Source organism: Balaenoptera physalus (genome assembly GCF_965194825.1).
Source record: "Balaenoptera physalus genome assembly, chromosome: 1".
NCBI classification, from domain to species: domain Eukaryota; kingdom Metazoa; phylum Chordata; class Mammalia; order Artiodactyla; family Balaenopteridae; genus Balaenoptera; species Balaenoptera physalus.
The window spans coordinates 29950109-29967395 of NC_138882.1; the positions used below are offsets into that span (position 1 = coordinate 29950109).

Sequence of the window (17287 nt, forward strand, 5' to 3'; positions counted from 1 at the left end):
GAGAACATGAATTTCAAAATCAAACAGACTTGGGTTTGAAATCCTTGCTCTACATTTTACAATTTCCTGATTTTTTTAATGTTTACAGCAGCCTCAGTAGGGACAAGCTACTAGTCAGAATGCTTTGTAGTCACTTATTAAATCCTTACAACAAAACTTGAGGGCAAGGCTGAGACACAGACGATTAAGTAAATTGCTTGTGGTCACACACAGAGTAAGTGTGCAGGGATTTAAATCTGGGTAGTCTAATCCAGAACCAGCACTCTTAGCCACTACATCTTTCTGCCAGGCTATTCATGGGACCAGGGAAGTCACATTCTCTCTGAGGCTCCATTTTCTCATATCTAAAGTGAGCTTACCTCAGACAGTTATATTGGACACAAATGAAATAATATCTGTAAAACACTTAGCACAGTGCCTAGAAGATAGCAAGTACTCAATAGATCATAGTTTTACTTAATTTTATTACTATTTCTTTTTAAAAAGGAGCATTCTGTATTGAGAGCAGAAAGCTAAGGCAAGCAATGCAAAACCAGGTCAGATTCAACCCTCTGCCTCAACTCTGGTGAGGACAGGTGTGCTTGGTACCTGACATCTCAGTACCTCACGGTTTCAGGTTTATAGGTGTTCATGTTCCCATCCCAAGAGCACCTTGCTTTATCCATTTGGTGACAGATTAGCAGAGTGTGAATGATCTATAACAGAATTAGAACTATGAACTAGAAGCAAAAGTAGGAAATAAATTGCTAAATTGTGAACAGCATTCAGGTGATCTAATATGCTATTCAATGTAGCACTGTTGAGAAAAATGTCTCATTGTTGGCTTATCTTTCCTCTTGTTTTTGAGACAGAATGCCTTGCCCAATGCTACACATGTTTTTACTCTATTTCAGATTACCTTTCCCAGGTGGCAGTGAGAATTAGGATTAATTTAACTCCACAAGCAATTAAAAGCCCCTACATGGCAGCAATGTGCGAGACAGAGAAAAAGAAAAACACTAGATCACCAGTGTCCCTGTTTCTGAATCATGGATGTGAAGGTAGAGAGCCTCAATTCAAGGATCAAATAGGGGCTGAGTCTGCATAAGTCTGAGAATGAGAGAAATGCTGAGGAAGAGTATTCCTGCCATTGTGTACTGACTGTAGTCAGATAGGCTGTTATCTGACTCTGAAGCTCAATTTCCCCAGGTAAGAAGAGGCAGCTCTGTGCGTGGAAAGCCCAGATTCTGGGACTAACTTGTTCCTGATCTTAGAGGAAATGCTTTCAGTTTTTTACCGTTGAGAATGATGTTTGCTGTGGGTTTGTCGTATATGGCCTTTATTATGTTGACGTAGGTTCCCTCTATGCCCACTTTCTGGAGAGTTTTTATCATAAATCGGTGTTGAATTTTGTCAAAAGCTTTTTCTGCATCTCTTGAAATGATCATATGGTTTTTCTTCTTCAATTTGTTAATATGGTGTATCACGTTGATTGACGCATATATTGAAGAATCCTTGCAACAAGGACCTACTATATAGCACAGGGAACTATATTTAATGTCTTATAATAACCTATAATGGAAAAGAATCTGAAAAAGGATATATATATATATAACTGAATCACTTTGCTGTACACCTGAAGCTAACACAATATTGTAAATTAACTATACTTCAATCTTAAAAAATGGTTAGATAAAGGATTTAAGATGTAACATCGGCGTATGTTTTTCCTCTGTGGAAGCAGCATTACTAGCAGCATTTAAATATACAGAACCTAATACCAAAATATAAATTATATGTTGTGGAATGAGTTTATATTGGCTTTTGAAAAACTCTTTTGTTCTTCCTCTTATATTTATGTGAATTTCATATCCCACAACCAAGCCAAAAATGCATTACTTTGCTTTCCAAAATGGATTGACCTAATATTTGATTTTAATTATAAAATGTGCTTATTATAAAACATACAATTCAAAAGTATAAAGAAAAAATTTTAAATGACCATATGAACTTTAGCCTAATGTAGTTCTGAAGAGCCCAGACTCTGGTGTCAAACTGCCTGGGTTCAAACCCTGGTTCTACCACCGCTGGCTCTATGATCTTGCACAGGTCACAGAGTCTGTCTGTGTCTCAGTGAGCTCATCTGTAAAATGAGGATAATGGTGCACATCTCGGAGGGCTGTTATAAGAACTATATGAGTAAACATTTGTAAAGTACTTGTCAGTGTCTGCCATATAGTAAATAAGATGTTTTTGTTAAATTAATGACATATCCAGAAAAATGAGTTAAAATTTTTGTTTATAAAATTCCAGACTTTTTCTATGTATACACAGATGCAATTTATACAAACACATTTTAAATGAATAGGCTTGTTTGCAAAGATTTTGTCTTATGTTTTGCCTTTTCTTTTGATGAGTTTATGTATAAAAATTTTTACCCATGCTAATTTTATAATAATTTAAAACATCGTTTTTTTAAATTTTGTATTATGAAATATTTCATTAAGGAATTTTAAAGTGCCTATGTAAAGAATAAAATAATATACCAAAGTTTAAAATTTTTTCAGTAAATGTCCTACCCATATTTGGTAGGGTTTATTCCAAATTACTTTTATGTTGCTATTGTAAATGGTACACTAAAAATTACATTTTCTAACAGATTATTGTTGTGTTATGGAAATGTAATATATTTTTAATACTCATCTTCTATCCCACTCCTTGCCAAATTCTGTTATTAACTATGGATTTCTTTTTGATTTTTAGAGTTTTCTGCATAAACCCTCATCTGATCTGTAAATATAGTTTTATATCTTTCTTGTCTTAATACCTTTTTTAAAAAAAGTTTTTGTTTATTTTCTTGCTAAGCAGGAGTGTTCATAAGGGCCCATTTCAGTTCCTATTCATCTTTTTTTTCAAATTGAGAAATAATCAACATGCAACATTGTGTAAGTTTGAGGTGTACAACATGCTGATTTGGCACATTTTTTTTATTTTATAAATTTATTTATTTTTGGCCTTATTGGGTCTTCGTTGCTGTGTACGGGCTTTCTCTAGTTGCGGTGAGTAGGGGCTACTCTTCGTTGCGGTGCGCAGGCTTCTTATGGCGGTGGCTTCTCTTGTTGCAGAGCACAGGCTCTAGGCGCACGGGCTTCAGTAGTTGTGGCTCCCAGGCTTAGTTGCTCCGCAGCATGTGGGATCTTCCCAGACCAGGGCTCGAACCCGTGTCCCCTTCATTGGCAGGTGGATTCTTAACCACTGCACCACCAGGGAAGCCCTTAGCACATTTACATATTGTGATATGATTACTACAGTAGTGTTAGTTAACACCTATATCATGTCACATAAATATCATTTCTTTTTTGTGTTGAGAATAGTTAAGATTTAGTCTCTTAGTAACTTTGAAGTTTATAATACAGTATTGTTTATTATAATCACTATGTTGTGCATTGGATCTCCATAACTTATTAATCTACTAGTTATAAGTTTTCAACCTTAAAACCACATCTCCCCAATTCCCCCAGCCCCAGCTTCTGGTAACCATCACTCTACTCTCTGTTTTTACAAGTTCAGTTTTTTAAGATTCCACATATGAGTGATATCATACCGTATTTGTTCTTCTCTGTCTGACTTATCTCACTTAGCATAGTGCTTTCAAGGTCCATCCATGTTGTCACAAATGGCAAGATCTCCATTCTCAAGGCTGAATAGTATTCCACTGTATATATGTATCACATCTTCTTTATCCATTCATCTGTTGATGGACACTTAGATTATTTACATATCTTGGCTATTGTGAATAATGCTGTAATGAACGTGGGTGTGCAGATATCCTTTTGAGATACTGATTTCCATTCCTTCAGTTATACATCTGTTAGTGGAATTGCTGGATCATATGGTAGTTCAATTTTAAATCTTTTCAAGGAACCGCCATACTGTTTTCCACAGTGGCTGCACCAATTTACATTCCCACCAACAGTGCACGAGGGGTCCCTTTTCTCCACAAGCCTGCCAGTATTTGTTATCTCTTGTCTCTTTGATAAAAGGGACATCCTAACAGGTGTGATGTAATATCTCATTTTACATCTTTGCGTGGGTGTCATTGGCCTACAACTTTTCTTTTATGTAAAAATCTTGTTTTGATTATGTGTTAAAAATATATACCTGCACTATAAGATGAGTTGCAGAATATTCTCTCCTTTTGGCTTTCTCTGGAATTTTTTTAAACTTTGGTCTTAGCCATCTCTGTAATCTGTTTTACCTTACTATTGTGGATCTCTCTCATATTAGTGCACCTTGTTCTAACATGTTCTTTTTGATGGAGGCATAGTGGTCCATTGGTGGGTTGTGCTATAATTTATATAACCAATCCCCACTGAGGGGCATTTCAGCTAAATCCAGTTTTTTAAAATATTATAAACAAGAGTACATTATTCCATGTTTAACTTGCTCTTGTCCTTCTACTTTAGATGGTGATTTCTAAAAAATGAGTTTATTTCACTTTCATCTCTTTCCACTTAGTTAATAATGTGGTTTTATTTTGGTACCTTCCCCTCAGGGACCTCTGATATATCATTCTGATTCTGAAGGTCATAGAGGCAGATCATGTACAGAAACACAATTTCTGAATTTCTGATTAAATAGCCTCTAAACTAGGGGAAATAGGATGTACCTAAAGTCATTTATAACCTAGTATTCAAGTACTAGCTTACACTATTATCTTAACTTATAGCATCCTAACAGCTGCCTCCCCACCCTCCATTGTTATTGTTATCCCTGAATGTCTACTGATTATTTCTCACTTTCTAAGCTCTGTTCTAAATTATAGTATCATTGCTTTACTGAATCATAATATTTTTGCTATTCTTTTCCTTTCTTTTTTCATATCTATCTATCTATCTATCTATCTATCTATCTATCTATCTATTATCTACCTATCCATCCATGCTATTTTGTTTAACAGGATGGGGAAAGATGTAAAGATGTGGAAAAAAAGAAAAAAAATTCTCCTACATATTCCAAAATCCTACTGATGAGACAGTTCTTTAGGTTAAGGGACATTCAGTTTAAAAATGAGAAAACTTCTGGTAACTTAAAAGTTATTACTTATTTCCACATTGAGGTGAATTATTTGCTAAGTGCGTTTCTTTCTCAGATTATTCAAGGCTAGCATCATTGAAAGACTGAAAATTTGGTTGAGAGGAATAAGAAAGATCGTTGGAGCATGTGTACTACCTAGCCTAGGAAGGGTCTTTGAGACTATTGATGCACTCAGATGTGTACATTGTTGGAGCTTGGAGGGTAAGGAGGAGAGGGAATAACAGGGAGGAAAGAGAATTCTAAAATACAAACTGAATGTCTCCAAAACTTTCTTGGGGTCAGCCCTGAACATTCCATTAAATCCCTGAAATCTTTTTCTGCCCTTGGTATAATAGCAGCTAAAGCTACCAAGTAATGCCTCAAATCTAGTGTATTTCTAAGTAGACCTAGAGAACAAGGAAGAGTCTAATTTAGGAAGGAGGGACAGGTGAAGTGGCTCTGAAAATGTAAGGTGAATATGACGGGTACATTTGTCAAAACCAAACATTCCAGAAAAATTACTCAAACTCAACTCAGAGAAGCAGCAGACCCCAATCTTTATATACTTCAAGGTTGGGATGGAAGTCATTTGTGGTAAGGGGAAAGGATCCAGAGGATTTATTGTAGGTTAAATAAATACAACACAGAAGCCTAGTCATTTTTCCTTAGAAAAAATCTCTTGAGCTCCGAGCCAAATGTCCTGTTTGAACTTTAGGGTTTTGCTTTCTAGATACAAATTGAGTTTATCAAAGTGATGTTGGAAAGAGAAAATACAGCAGGGAGCGCCAGCAGAAAAGCTTTGTTCATTTTATTGTTTAAGGCCTGAATATCTGTTGGTTGTGACTGAAAAATAAGTAGTCACAATGTTAAAAATAGCTACTATTTTAAACCACATTATTATGCTTATCCAACATTTATGAATTTCAGGTCACTGCCAATGCTGTGCCCTAGGAAAAGTGTCCAGCACACAGGTCATCCTGGAGGTCAAAGGGCAGGTATTAAACAGGTGAAAAATCCAATTCTGCTGGACTAAGCCCACTTGGATATAAAAGCCAAAAAATTTATGAGCTTCTCATACTTTCAAATTAAGCAAAATAAACTGGCTCACTTTTTAATTTTATAGGGATGAAAAGTAAGCCAGATGAACACATTTGGAGAGCAGTATACTGGAATAAGTTATGCTGTGGAGAATTGTTGAGCTAAAAAGCATCAAAAAACAAAACAAAACAAAACCCATACTTTTTAATGCATTACTGGGCTTACAAGAAATTAAAGAAATCTCTGAAGCTCCCTACTTCCCCCACCAAAAAAATTAGTTAACTAAACAAGTGAGGGGTAAGCAGTAAATGAATACAAATGGTAACATTTTTGAGGGCAAATTTCAGTATCAGCACCATGATTGAGAGACTAATCTCTGTACCAGCGGCAACATGTGGGAGCTTGGCCAGAAGACCCCACATTTATCTTGGGACCATGAACGGGCCTCAGATAGGTCAGTGGTATCTCACTGGAGCTGGGCAGAAGAAAACACAAATCCTTCTGGAGAAAATGCTTCCAAGATTCTCATGGGTAGAGATCAACCAAATTTTAGCTCACAATCACTGATCAACAAATACACAGGGAAACAGAATAAGCAGAACATAAAACATTTAGATCTCAAAGACTTTGGACATCAAAACTAACAAATACAGAATATAAAATAATTAGGTGTAAAATGTTTAAAGCAATAAAAGGATTATAAAAATAAGAAAGAAACAAAAGACTTTATACAAAAAATGTTCTTCATTTTACATTAAAAAAATGGAATTATTTCTATAACTCATGTCCTTCATATATAGATGCCCAAGATTTGTTTTTTTAATAGTTGCAAGATATACATTATAAAGAGAGTACATAAAAAATATATATGTAGAGTTTAAAGACCAATAATAAAATGAACAACATGTGCCCAACAGTCATGCCAGAAAATGAATTATCACACCCTAGGAGCTCTCTGTGTGCCTTCTGCAATCACATTATACTCCACATATGTCAGAAGTAGTTGCTTAGCTGGATTTTGTTCCCTGGTTTTTCTTCACTGTTATCAGACATTTTTGTACCCATGTACAAATACTGATTAATTCTTGGAGTTATAGAATTGGAATCATACCTATGTATTCTTCATGGCTGCTTAAAATTATGTCTTAAAAATTTATCTATATTGATTTTTGGAGCTATAATTCACTTATTTTCATTGTTATATATTATTCAGATTATAGATGTAGTTATTTATTTATTTCAACCTACAATTGATGAGCATTTAGAGTGATTCCCATTTTTTGCTGCAAAAATTCTACTAAAAGTACCTGTATATGTTTCCCTGATGAATACGTACAGGAATTTTTCATATATGTATATATGCATACATATATATATATAATATAAATTGCTGTGTCACAGGGTATGATACATGCCAAGTACAGGTCAGTATGGTGGAGTTTTTACTTCATGTTGTCTTTATACCAGGACCTTCATTCCAGAACTTTCACCACCTGGAGATTTACTTTCAACCTGGAAGATAAAGAAAGGTGGAAACTTGTGCTTTGGCTCTTAAATTCTAGCATCTGGAAATAACACATATCAAGTCTGCTCACATTTCATTGGCTTAAAGTAAGTTACGTGATCACACCTAGTTTCATAAGAGCAGGGAATCCAACTGTTTGGTTGGAAAATAACTGGAAATTTCTTCTCCTAAATAATAGGAGCTCTAATGTCTACTATAGTCCACCATTCTAGACACCAAATATTTGGTTCACTCTCCTTCCCCCTTGCACAATACATAAATGCCCTTCCCAAGGAAGTCAACTCAAGAGTCCTAACCAGTCATGGCACTGAGCTCAAAGTTCATGACTCTGGATAATGGGCAACTCTGTCTATATGAGGGTTTTGAGGAGGTGAATGGTGTTATTGGTTGAGTTGTGTTCCCCTAAAAACATATGTTGGCATCCTAACCTCTGGGGCCCGTGAATGTAAACTTCCTTGGAAATAGGATCTTTACAGATGTAATCAAATTAAGATGAGGTCATACTGGATTAACGTGGGCCCTAAACCAATACGAATGGTGTCTCTATAAGAAAAGGAGAAGAGACAGATGTGAGAGGCGAATGCCATGTGACAACAGAAACAGAAGCTGAAGTGTTGCTGCTGCAAAAGCCAAGGGACGTTCAGGATCACTGGTAAACCACCAGAAGCTATGAAGAGGCAAAGAAGGGTCCTCCCCCCACAGGTTTCACAAGAACGTGACTCTGCTGACACCTTCACTTCACACGTCTGTTGTCCAAAACTGTGAGACAATGAACATCTACTGTTTTGAGCCACTCAGTTTGTGACATTTTGTTATGGTAGCCCTAGGAAACTAATACCCATGGGTCATAAACATTTGTTTCTACATTAGGTCAGATATATTTCCTCTTGAACTAAAAACCTGTCAACTAAAAAGATATGTTATTGATTACCCTCTTTCCCCAACACATATATACCCATTGTACAGTGCTGGGACAGGGCCATGGTAGGAGGCTGTGCCCTGCATAAGGGGTGAAGAGAAACTGAACGTGTGGCTAGAGGAGTGGTATGTGGTAGATATCGCCACCTCCACTGATACCCAGTGTTCCTGTCCTTCCAGGTGCATTTTAGGATTGTCCTTCCTGGTCTCTTTGAAGTCAGGCATAGTCACGTGACTGGGTCTAGCAGATGGGTTTGGGTAGAAATGATGTGCTTTTAGTTATTGGCTCAAGACTTTCCAGCCATCATGGAAACACTTTTTGAGATAAACCTTCATCAACCTGCCCTCTAGACTGACTCTGATGATCAGAGTTCGCTTATCTCCACATTGGAAATGAAAGTAAATCCTTGCTACTTTAAACCACTAAGATCTGGGGTTTGTCACCGCAGCGTAATCTAGCTGATCCTGACACATAGTACAAGCATCTAACTCAGTGGTCTATCCTTCTAAATATTGTATTCTATTATAATAATATAAAAGAAATAAGTACCTGAATTCAATTTCTAGTATTCCACAAACACTTTATTCTTCAGACTGGAAGTGTTTTGTGTCATGACTCCCTATCTAACTTTCTGTTCCATTCTTTGAGCTCCATTGTTATTATTATCACTTGCACTCATTCACATATTTATTACATGCCAACTCTATACCAGCCCTGTTTTAGGTATTAGCAATTAAAGAAAAAAAGACACAGTTTCTGACCTGAAGTAACTCACAGTCTAAAGGGGTAGACAAACATGTAAGCTACTTATCCAATTACAGTGTAAGAAGTTCTACCTAAATCTTTTTACTGTTTGGTGCACCTGGGGGATTGGTCATGTCAGCTATGAGCTGCCTTTGGGGGCAGAATCCTGGTGTGGGTCACCTACGACCCTGATCTTAGGTGGAAAATAAGGGAGGGGTCATAACATCTGATTCATTAGTCTGTAGAGAGCCTAGTCTTTGGAGAACCTATGTCAGAAAGAAAAGACAGATGTGAGAATCTGGAAATCAAAAGTCTGAGTGTAGGAGAGGGGCAGGAGCAGAATGAAAGAAGTGGGAGGCCAAATTTGGAATCAAGAGCAAGGCCTATGCTGTGGAAGAGGCTGGGTGAGGTTATGTGTGGGGAGTGGGACTGCAGACTGGCAGAGGTGATTAAAGGGACCAAGGGGGCTCCACACTTTCACGAAGTGTTATGAAAACTGAGAGGAAGTGACATTTGAATTGCTTTTGAAGGATGACTAGGAGTTTCTCAATAATCAAACAAACAGGATTTATTGCCAGATGATAAGGAACATTAAAAATCATTTTGGGCAGTGGAAAGTGACAAGAAATATTCCCTGGGACTAAAGTAGAGTTCATGGGGTTAGGATGCTAGGGCTCCAGACAATTGCAAAAAAAACTTCGTACCCAAGGGTGAAGAGCTTGGATTTGATTTCAGAGACAGTAGGAAGCCAATGCAGGAACATAGTGTAATCAAGTTATTATTTTGGATGGGGTGATTTTGCAGCCTCAGAGAGAATGAGCTGGTGGGAGGGTAGCAGGACAGCTGGACAGAAGGACCATGCAGTGGTCCAGACAAGAGAGAGTGAGAGGCTGGATCGAGACAGTGACAACAGGAAAGCAGAGGAGAGGCCAGAAAATAAAGACATTTCTAAGGTTGAAGGCTGGGATTTGGTGCCTGACTGGATTCAGGGAAAAAGAAGATATAGGTAAATTATGCAGACAGTGACTTCAGAAGATGGTGATGAAAACCAGGGCCGGCTGGCAGGGACCTCAGTTCCAAGTCCAGTGCTGCAACAAACTGGCTGTTGGACCAGGAAAACAACTTTACCTCCTGAGTTTCCTTATGAAAGGAAGGGGTTAACTGGAAAATCTCAAGTTTCTTCCAGCCTGAATATTCTATTATTCAAGCTATTTCCCCCTTCATAATACTTAGTTCTAAAGCCAGTGATACATGAAACTCCTGCAAGTTTTCTCTAAAGTAAACTTAGAAAAATGTATCTTGCATTACCTTTAAGAACCTAAGGGTTCAACATTTATTGAAAATATTATGAGGCAAATGCTGAGGCAGGTGAATAACCTTTGGAATTTGACCTTGATAAAACAGTGCATCAGAAACAGACTCAGGGGGAGGAGATGAGGGGAACTCAGAGATAAGCCCCAAAATTTGAATTGAACAGCTTAATTAAAAATTGAAAACATTTTTTCTCACTTGCTATATTTGTTAAAAGTTCATGAGTTCTAGAAATATTGAACTTCAATTCTTGAGCAAAACATGAAATTAACCCAATTGATTTTTTAAAAATTTATTTATTTTATTTATTTTATTTTTGGCTGCATTGGGTCTTTGTTGCTGTGCGGGCTTTCTCTACTTGCGGGCGAGCGGGGTTTATTCTTTATTGCGGTGCGCTGGCTTCTCATTGTGGTGGCTTCTCTTGTTGTGGAGAAAGGCTTCTAGGTGCACAGCTTCAGTAGTTGTGGCATGCGGGCTTCAGTAGTTGTGGCTCGTGGGCTCTAGAGCGCAGGCTCAGTAGTTGTGGTGCAAGGGCTTAGTTGTTCTGCGGCATGTGGGATCTCCCCTGACCAGGATTCGAAGCCGTGTTCCCTGAATTGGCAGGCTGATTCTTAACCACTGTGCCACCAGGGAAGCCCCCCCCCCAATTGATTTTTAAGCTATTTGGTCATTCATATCTTCTCAATCATTAAGAAAACTTCTGGAAGGTTCTATTTCTTTGCAGTGAATAGTTTATAAGATCTTTGGATATAGCTTCCATTACCTGAGGTAAGTTCCAGAATACAATACAGTAAAAATGGTCACAAGCCACACATTTAATGGAAATTATTAGCAACAAAAAAATTTGGCCATTTCCCTCTACACTGCCGACAGACCTCTTGATGAATGTTTTATGTTAATGTGCAAATGTTCTTTTTGGTCTGCCTGAATTTAGTGAAGCAGCTGGAAAATATTTCATCTCACACTTCAAATATTTTGTGCCAATGATATTGAATAATAAAATATGCTTCCCAGCATCTTGAATAATAAATCCATTTATTCATGAGGCAACTAATTTTGTAAACTTCATGTAATTTAGGTTTTTCTGATCTGATGTAAGATTTTCCAAGAAAGTGGAAGGATGTAGAGTAAATGGAATCTACTGCTTTTTATTTTTATAAGTGTAATATTAAACCCAAATATACCACACAGACTCTTAAAACTGAAAAACTGGATGTTTTGCTCATAGGCTTTTAGACTTTAGGCTTTAATATCCCTAAAATTGACAATAGGCTTATGTCAGTGGTGGAAGACAAATAGGTAATGACTTCCGGAGAAATACCATTTTACCTTCAGTTGTGGAAGAATGCATTTTGAAGCTTCCAGTGCTATGACAGCCTTTAGGGATGCTAAAGGAGAAAGAGGCAAAAATTGTGGGGCATGTCTCCTGCGGCTCTGAGAAAAGGCAGAGAGAGAACCTGTAATTACCATCTAGAAGTCACTGGGCTGGGAGCTAACCACTTTTGGTTTGGCCTGGAGTTTGGTTAGGGGTAGGTAAGGGATGGTAGGATATGGAGTTGGGAATGGTATATTGGTAGCTGGTAAAAGTGAGGTAAATGAAAAGATTGTTTATATTCATTTATTCATTCACTTATTCATCCATCCATCCATTTATTCATTCAATAAATATTTATTCAGATGTAGTATGTTCTAGGCATTGCTGGGGATAGAGTAGTGAACAATACAGAAAAACTTTTACCTTCAAGGAGCTTATATTTTAGTGAAGGAAGCTAGACAGTAAACAAAGAAGCAAAAGATATACCTGTCAGAATGTGATAAGAGTTGTGGAGAAAAATAAATCGGAAAGGGGGGATAAAAAGTACTGATGGTGATCTAATGCTATTTTAAATAGAGTGTTAGGGAAGGTCTCACTGGTAAGATGACATTTAAAAAGTAAGGGAGGTGAGGGAGAGCCTACCATTTGGGAAGAGGGCATATTCTTGGAAAAGAGCTTCACCCAAGATAGAAGACAAAGGTCTTGGGGAAGGAGGATTCTGGCTTGTTCATTGAAGCAGATGGGAGTGGACCCAAGGAAGACTGCAGGAAAGGAAGTCCACACATTGTGTGAAGTTCTTGGGGCTGTCCAGAGCGTGATGTGCCTTGTAGATGTTTACTCTGCCTGACATAGAAGCTGCTGCAGAGTGTTCAGCTGAAGAGTAATGTGATCTGATGTGGATTTTCAAATAATCACTCTGGCTGCTATGCTGTGAGTAGACTGTGAGTGGAGGTGGGGGCAAGGGCAAAAGCAAGGATACAGATATGTGGATCTTTCAATCGTCAGGATGAGAGGTGACAGTGGCTTGAATCTCGGTGAAAGGAGTAGAGACGGGAAGTGGTTGGATTCTAAGTGTATTTTGAAGGTAGATCCAACAGGATTTACTGATAGGTTGGACAGGTATTACAAGAGAAAGAGAGGAGCCAGAAGTGACTAAAATAATTTTGTCTGAGCAACTAGAAGGATGACCCTGTGAGACTGGGAAGATTGTGGGAGGTGCGAGGTCAGGAGTTTCTTTCTGAACTTGTTAAATTTGGAATGTTTACTATGTGGAGGGAAAACTAACAAAATATGATCTCCCCCAGATTTTAGTGTGCATTATTTAGGAATATGGATACGTATGATAAAAGTTGACAAAATAAAATAAAATGACACACACAAAATTTAAGGAAGTGGCTTCTTCTCCATTTGGGGGAGAAAGAGCCGAGGGATGGCACAGAGAAGGAACACATAGGTTGGTGCAATGACGTTGGTGATGTTCCAGTTTTCAAGTGGAGTAGAAGGTTCATTAGTGGTCATTTTTCAATGTTTCATAACTTACATATATTTTGTATTAATGAAATATTACATGATAAAAAATTAAAAAGAGAATGAGAAGAATTGGAAACAGGGAGTCTAGACAACTATTTTGGGGGTTGTTTCTGTGACAAGGAACAGAGAAATATAGTTGAAGTGGGGTTAAGAAAGGGTGTTTTTAAACTTGAATAATGAACAAAAGGATGTGCACATGCTGATGGGAATGATCCAGCTGAGAGGGAAACGTTGATGGTACAGGAGGGAAAGTGTATCCGTGCTTCAGAGATGTCCTTGAGTAGGTGAGAGAGTGTGTGGGGTTGCTGCCTGCTGCTTGTTGATTCGATGGAGTTCCTTTCGTATTCTAGATATAAATTCACTGCTTTCACATGTTGAGGATACCTTCTCTTGTTCCGTCACTAGTCCTTAGCATTTTTCATTGAACAGAAATTTCTATTTTTTGAACGTTTTGCCTGTGGTATAGTTTTTGAATTTTGTTTAAAAAGGTGCTTTCGTGCCTCTAGGTCATGGATATAGTCTCCAATGATATTAAACTTATAACTTCACCTTTCAATTTTAGACTTTTAATCCTTCTAGCATCTGCCCTTATTTGTAGCATTAGGTAGTCATCCAACTTTGAATTCTCAAAACCGCAAGCAGATTTTTCTAACACAATCTAATCCACCCTCTCCCCCCTCAGGTGGTGGAGAAACAACTGTTTGCAAGGGTTCCCCTTGCACAGTCGTTTTCTCCAATTGCCTTTTCATGTTTAGTGTGTCTTGGCTTCTGCCTTTCTTATTAGAAGCTTTTACTCAAATGTCTGGTGAGTCTCTGCTGTGTGCCCATACATTTTAAGACTGGAAGCTCTGTGTGTAGGGGAGGATTGCCTGATTGTAGGTGCCTCATAAGATGGTTGGTGGTTTAGGTCACCGGGCAGTCCTCCATGTCCGCATCTGAAAATCTCTTCACTTAGGACATCAGATTCTCCCAAGAAGTCTCTTCGAGTATCCTGTCTGTAGGATATCAATCAGCTGCTTGCTTTCAGAAAAGGGGAGGAAAGTGCAGGGGAGGTGTTGAGGGGGGTTTTCCAAACAGAATATGCAGAATTTTCACATAATCCCCCGTTTTTATTGGGGCACCCCAACATACACCACACCTGCGTGTCCCTAAGCCCAGAGACTCAGTTATACACTATCAGAGATTAAATGTCCGGTCATTTTTCTGGGTTCAGGGAGGGGCCCCAGGTTAGTCCAACTAACCAGAGTTGAGGGGATACACGTGGTTCTAGATTTTTGCAGAGACCCTGGCCCAGTCTTCATGCTTCAGCCTCACAGTCACCGCACGCCAGACGTACTCCGAGCTGCCGATTTCTGAGACTCTGCGGACCTTGTGGAGGAAATCCTGCGGCTTCTTTGCTTGCTCCTCTTCAGCTTTCTTGTGACTTCTAAAAGTCGCCACCATTCATCCATCTGTTTCCCAGCTTCCAGATTTTAGTGTGCTTTCTTCTCCTTTTCTATGTCTTTTGGTGGAGCTGGAGAACTTCAGCTCCCTGCTGTCGGTCTTTCTTGGGGAAAAGCCATTTCTGCTTCCCTCAGAGATTAGGCATCTGGGCTGAAGCTCCTCAGCTGAGTGCCTGAGCTACCTGATATTTATGTGAAATGCCACGCCCACTGATGAGAGGAACTCACTTCACCTGGCTGTGGTGAACAACAGAACAAAACGGGGAGTGCCCCAGAGACACTGACCAGCTGCAGGAGTCCCCACTTCCTGCCACTCGGCCTCCTTTGCTCTCAGTCTCCCTCTCAGTCCCATAAAAGTGATTTTGCCTGATGTAAACTGAGCAGACTCTCTCTGGATTGAACCTTGGAGAACGTGGAGAATATTATAATGTCCAAATGACTTGTTCTTAAAGGGACACAATCCCGGGACCCTATAAAATAAAGAACCCAGGAAGCCCAGCTGTGCGGCAAGAGGCTGTGTGCACACACTGGTGCGCAGAGCTCTCTGATGGGTGCAGACCTGTGGGTCAAGGCAGCTGCCTGGAAAACAAAAGACCTTTGTCCCCTGCTTGTGTGACTGCATCCAGCTTGCTGGCTGGGAAATAGATGGCTGGCCATGTGTTTTGTGCTTTTTCTTGAGAAGGCAAAAGTGGGATATTGGGGTCCCTGTTAAGAGGAAGGCTGTCCTCCCTGACTTTGTGCTGAGGCTCTAGCAACATCCTGCTTTGGAGGATGAGATGATTTCTAGGTTTGTATCATTTTTCTTCCAAAGAGCTCTGAAACACATCCACACATGTATTTAAATCCCACTCCAACCCCCACCCCCCAGTTTGTAAATATAGAACCAGAGACTTAAGCAACATGCCCACTATAAAGCCACAAGTCAGAGACAGATTCTGGAACAATGTTCAGGCCCTTTGTCTTAGCTGATTCTTCCACAGACCCTGGTTTTGCTAGGAAGATTGTGTAAATGAGCAGAAAATTTTCAAAATGCTCTAACCATTTCTTGGCATTTTCGATGTTTTTTTTTTAATTAAACTTTCTGACTGGAGGCCATAGTGATAGATTTCTAGGATTTCTTCTTATTAAAAAAATTTATAAATTTTTAAAGTTAAAAGTATCTTTATTTAAAAAGTTTGTAACATTTTAAAGTTAAAAAGGCATTGAGTATTTCATAGGCAAAACTGACACTGAATAGGCTTTAAAGTTAGAATATAATCTGTCTGAAGGGACAGTTTGGATGATGAATTAATAATGAACAAATGATATTAAGTTCCTAGGGTAGAAACTGGATCCACTGCATGTGCACAAGGAAAGCTGTACAAGGTGAATTAATCAATTGCCTATGATCTTACACAGAATTCTCATGAGTTCATTTCTTTCCAACAGTCATAACAAACAAAACACCTAAATACTCTATCAAAGATGCCTTAAAAATGTGATAGGCACAGTACAGTCATTGTAAAGTGCCTCAGATTAGTATCATATTTCACAAAATGAGAGCTGGGCTAATCAAGGCCTAAAGAGGGCCTGTAGCCTTGGTGGTGATAAGTTCTAATCACATTCTTCAAACCTCTGATTTTTCTAAACTACTGTTTAATTATGTTAAGTTTTTTTTCCTGATCAAAGATGACCTTCGAAGCTGGATGCTCACCATTGTATTTCTCAGGTCAGAAAATATCAGGAAAAAATGGAGGTTGATATAATTGCCACCATGTTGCAGATTGAACCATTATTCGCAATTTTCCCCTCCCCTGTAGTGTGGCTCTACTTTCACACAACCTTGGCCCTATGGAGGGCAGAGTGTACCCTGGTCTTTGGGCTCAACCACGTGATTCACTTTGGCCAAAGGAATGGTTGGGTTTGCTCTCTTGCTTCTCTGCCATTGTCATGGGAAGAACACATCTCAATAGCCCACTAGCCCCAGGAGAATAAAAGGCACATACAGCAGAGCTGCCCCAGCCAATCTTTAGACAAATGACCAAGAAACAAATTCTTATTTCTATTTGTTGCTGAGCTTTGGGATAGTGTTTTACGGAGAATTATCGTGGTTATAACTAAAAGAGCTACTCAACATTTTCCTTTACTTACCAAACAAGAACAGCAAAGGACAAAAGTTTTTGTTATTATTATCGTCATTTTATAGTAGATAGAACATCTTATTGCTAAAAAACATAAAGAATATATTTTATAGTAAAGGACATCCCTTTAAGCCGAAATATTTAAATCTATGAAAAACAAATTACAGAATTCTCATTTTCCTCGTTTTTTAATGGTACCTGTGTAAATGTCGTCATTGACTATGGCAGTCCAAGGAATAACTAAAAGGAGTCTTCACATAAGAGAAGGGTCTAGGCATGGATTCCCCA

At 38.5% G+C, this 17287-nt stretch overlaps 1 long non-coding RNA gene across 1 annotated transcript in view; it reads left to right on the plus strand.

The window, feature by feature from the left end:
• LOC309665233 overlaps window positions 1-17287 on the plus strand; it is a 91032-nt gene that overhangs the window by 68737 nt on the left and 5008 nt on the right. The window lies entirely within an intron of this gene.